We start from the raw sequence: 5229 nt of genomic DNA, 5'->3' as shown, positions 1-5229 counted from the left end.
GCTTTCGCCACCCCTTTAGTTTGAATAAAAACTATGCCTATCATTTTGCTGTGCCTCTGTCAAGCAGTGACACTGAAGTAATCTCTGGGGTATATCTGCAATCTCCCATCCATTGGTCAAGATTCCTCTTGAACAAGGCCAGAGAGGTGCTCTGCCTCACATGTACCGGGATTTTGTTCCACAGCATAGGGAGTCTCTGGGTGATGAATCTGTCCCTCCAGCACGTTCTATTTATAACCGTGTCAAGGTTTAAGTCTCCCGCCCTTGTGGTTCTGAGGGATCTAGATTTTTGAGGTGAAGCATATTCATCAAATCTGGGTTTGACATGGCCTTATATGTCAGGCACAGGTCACCTCTGAGCAAGCGGTATGAGACTGAATAGAGCTGGAGTTCTTTCAGTCGGGCAGCATAAGACATATTTTTGAGACCCTTTATCCTTTTGGTGAGGAACTTTTGGGGCCTTTCAAGCTGCAGCAGGTGTCTGGTCAGATACATTCCGAATAGGGCATTGTACTCAATCATAGGTCTAATGAGTGATGAGTACAGGGGGACGATGACCTCCCTTGATCTAGATGTGAATCCCTTCATGATCAGGTGGGTGATATAGAAGGTTTTCCTAACTACTTTAGCAACATGAGTGTCAAACGAAAGGCTACTGTCAACCTGGGTCCCCAGATCTCTGATGACTTTTTCTGTGCTCAGTGGATTGCCACCTATATGGTAGCTAGGGGTAACCTTGTTTTTCGCGAAGGGTATGACTATGCATTTTTTGGCGTTTAACTTCAGGCCATGGCTCTGGCACCAGTTATCCATTTCTGTGAGGCCCTTCTGGAGGATATCTGTGTCAGATGTGTTTTCGACTATGGCACCCAGTTTGCAGTCATCTGCAAACTTTGTCAGCCATAACCCTCCTGTGTTTGCTTGTACTTCAGAAAAGTAAATGCCGAACAAGAGTGGACCCAGGACTGAGCCCTGTGGGACACCACTTGTGACAGGCTTTGAGTCTGACATGGCTCCAGCAACTCTGACCCTGTGGGTTCTGTAGGGACACACATAGATAGTAATCTAGCCCTTGATCATCTGTGTCTACAGTGGTGAAGAAATCATTCTATGTTGCACAACTTATAAACAAATGTATGGCACCTAAGTCCAAGGAAGTCATTGTTCCACTGTATTCAGCATTAATCAGATGTATCATTGAGTGCAATTTCCGCTTTGATATGTACCTAACCAGGAATATCCAACAGTTAGAACATCCACAGAGGTTATTCACTAAAAATACATGGTGTAAGTCATATGTCCTGTGCAGACTGCCTCAAGGCCCTATCCCTGTATTCTGTCTCCTGCAGGTTTTTGAGGGGAGATCTATGCCTGGCATGCAGGGCATTGTCAGACCTTACTCTGATGGACCTCTTGCATATCTACAAAACAAACAGCATCAGAATTACCCATTCTAAAGACTTAAACCTTACCTGTGATATAAATAAGACCTGCTGGAGAGATAGGTATGTATCCCAGAGACTACCCTGTCTATGGAACAGGCTCCCCATCTATGTGAAGCAAAGTTCCTCCCTAACCCAATTCGAGTGCAACTTGGACAATTAGATGGGAAACTGGAAATTAGTCCCTGTTTGGCACCTATGACTCTAATGAACACAGTAGCCTGTAAATGGTTCATCTCCCAGGCCCATGCTTATACTTATTAAGGGTATCAGAACGTGTCAGAGATTTGAAAATCCATGGCTAGCCTTATAAACGTCCTTGTGGTCATTAGCCTGGTAAACACCTATGAACCGAAATGTATAAAAATGTTTAATGAATAATAAAATAGAAAACACAAGAATACTGAATATATATTACAATGAACACCAGGGTTTCAATAACGAGATATAAAAATAACACAGATGGATAGATTCACACAGATTCAGAAAAACAAAAATTAACTAATCTCGCTATATTTTCCTGACTGAATAAAGAATTACTGTTCCCTAGTTAAGTTACTCACTACAGCAAGGCAAGATGATGTTTGTCGAGTTACTTACTATAGCAAAGCAAGATGACATCTGACTGATCTTTCTTGTCAGGCTGTGTGAGAGATCTTTCCTGTCAGGTTCCAAAAAAAAAAAAACAAGTGCTGCAAGAGTTGCAACACATTTCTCACTAATATCTAAAAATCATTTCAGTGCTGCATATAGAATGACATCACATTTGGTCACCTGACTCTAATATAATACACACTCAGAGCTTTTCTAAGATCTGCTGCAGCATTAACACATACATCTGTGCAAATCAGTGCGATAGTTAAATTACATAAAATTATTTACAAACCTCCAGCTAACTATGCTGGCATATGTTACACATGTACTGCCCTACTCTCCCTGGCACAGATAGCACTAACTCATATCATCACATCTCTTCCCTCTTTGAAAACTCAAGTTAGTTTTTCAAGTTACTCTAGAAAAATGTTGCTTGAGAGAAATGAGCCTATCCAGGAACACATTAACCCATACTCAGTCTTGAGACCCATCTCCACTGGTATTGCTGAACCCACGCTGTACTGCACTGTCATGTCATATGCCTGCAACCCTGGGCTCCACCTTAATAACTTGGCATTTTGCTGGCTGGCTTTATGTAACCATGTTGAGTTTTTGTGATCTGTAACCACAGTGAATTTCTTTCCATATAGATAGGGCTGAAGTTTCTGCACTGCCCATACTATGGATAGCCATTCTTTTTCTAAGCTGCATAACATTCCTCCCTGGGTTGGAGTCTTCAGCTCAAATAAACAACTGGGTGCTGTTCTCCCTCTGATAAAACCTGATAAAATTGGGTGCTGTTCCCCCTCTGAGGAAAGCTGGCTGAGTACAGCTCCCACCCCTTGGATCAAAGCATCCTCCAGAACAGCAAATTATTTGCTGTAATCTGGACTGGCTAACACAAGTGGTCCTCTCAGAAACCCTTTAAGCTTGTGGAATGCCTGCTAGCAGACTGGAGTCCACACTGCCATATCTAGCCTGCTTTTCCTTGTCAGGTCTTTCAGGGGAGCAGCTATTGTACTATAATTGGGAAAGAACTTTCTATAGTACCCTGCTGTCCCAAAAAATGCCCTCACCTGTTTTTCATAACAGGGGCAAGCCACACATGAATAGCTTCCACTTTGGCAGGTTCTGGCCTGATCTTACCACTGCCCAGTCTATTTCCCAGGTAGGAGACTTCTGCCATACCCACCTGACACTTACTGGATTTAATGATCAGACCTGCCCATTGCAGTCTGACCAGGACCTCCCTGATATGCTGAAGGTCCTCCTGCTTCCTGCCTAGCAGTTCTACAATGTAGTTAACATCACTGACCTTCCTTATCACTGTGAAGGGTCCCTAACAAGCTGCCTGCAGCTTCTTTTGTCTGACAGGAATGAGCACCATAATCTTCTGTCCAACATCAGACTCTTGGGCTTCAGCATTCCTGTCATACCAGACCTTTTTCTGTTGTTGATGTCTTGACAGGTTCTCCTGGGGCAAGCCCATGAGCTTCCTATGCCTAGTTCTGAGGTTTAGGACACATGTCACAACAGACTCCTTGTGGGATTCACACTCACCCTCCCACTCATCACAAATCAAATCTAACCCTATGCCCATACAGCAGCTCAAATGGTGAAAAACATATAGATTCCTGGGGTATCTCTCTATATGCAAACAGCAGATAGGGCAAATATTTGTCGCACTCTCTCTTAAACTGGTCTGTAAATGTCATAGCATGGCATTTAGTGTAGTTTAACATCTCCACATGACCATTAGTCTGGGGGTAGTATGGCATGGTCTTTAGGTGTTTCACCCCGCAGTGATTCCACAGAGAAGCCAGCAGGTCTGACATAAAACTGGCACTTCTGTCAGTCAGTATTTCTTTTGGGAAAACTACCCTGCTGAAAATCTCCAACAAAGCATTTGTCACCTCCTCTGACTCGATGGAGGACAGAGACATTGCTTCAGTGAATCTAGTAGTATAATCTACTACCACCAGGATATACTTCTTCCCTGTAGAACTTGGGGTACTCAGAGGCCCCACAATATCCATAGCTACCCTCTGAATGGCTCCTCAATCACAGGCAAATGCATCAATGGAGATTTGACCTTGTCTCCTGCCTTGTCTACTTTTTGACACTGGTCACAGGTCCTGCAGTACCCTGTTACATCCCTTGCAAACCCAGGCCAATAAATGTTCTGCATAATACATCTATTGGTACAATTTATGCCCATATGAACTGCAAAGGGAATGTCACAGTCTATGGCTAGACGTGTCAGTTGATAGGCACTGGGCACAACCAACTGCTGTATTACCTCACCCTCTAGCCCTGTCTCAGAAGTCCACTCAATATACAGTAACCCTTTGTTCCAGTATACAGACTCTCCTTTTTCTTGAGAATCAGGTGCCTCCTTAGCTACCTACCTCAAGCCTTGTAATGTAGCGTCCAAAAGCTGAGCCTCTCTCAACTCTACCTTTGTGACCCCTCCTATCTCCCTTTCCACAGGAAGTCTGGTATCTTCTGATAGCAGTGCCTCACTGTGAGCCTGGGTACTACCACTCACCTCTGCCCTACCAGTTACCCTGTCCAAGGGAGCAACAGTAACTACCAGTAGCTGTGGCTCTCGTTCAGGCTTATTGCTACAAGGTATCTCTCTCCCTGAAATAGCCATATCATCAGCCCTTGCTTCAGTTGTGGGGTCTATCTGGGTCTCCCCCAGGCTACCAGACACACATGCCTACCCCAAGCCTGACTGCATGTAACTGCATGCACATAAGGTACTGCATTATCACAATCATTCTATAGCAAGACATCTGCATGGATAACATACCTATCTGATTGCTTCCTTTTCCACCCTCCCAGAAAAGGTGAACCCTGGCCAGAGGTATTTGGAATGGGGTCCCTCCTAAAGCTCAGATTGGAGTGGATTGCCCAAACAAGTACTGCTTCTCTTTAACTACTGCAGGCTTCACATTAGTTATGTCAGAAGCTGTGTCTTTCTTAGCAGTGGTCTGTCTTCCATCCACTAACACAGGATACAATCTTTGGTGATTGTTTGGTACTCCTGTTGTCTCCAGACAACTTACCAGTAGCATGCTGTTATTCCCACTTGCTGGCTCCCCCACCTTTTATTTCCTACTTTGCTTCAGTGGACATTTGTATGCTACATGGCCCCTCTGCTTAAATTTAAAACATCTAACCCTTGATC

The sequence above is a fragment of the Protopterus annectens genome, chromosome 1.part1 (assembly GCF_019279795.1).
Source record: "Protopterus annectens isolate FY-2018-M chromosome 1.part1, PAN1.0, whole genome shotgun sequence".
Classification (NCBI taxonomy): Eukaryota; Metazoa; Chordata; order Ceratodontiformes; family Protopteridae; genus Protopterus; species Protopterus annectens.
This window is presented reverse-complemented; position numbering follows the sequence as displayed.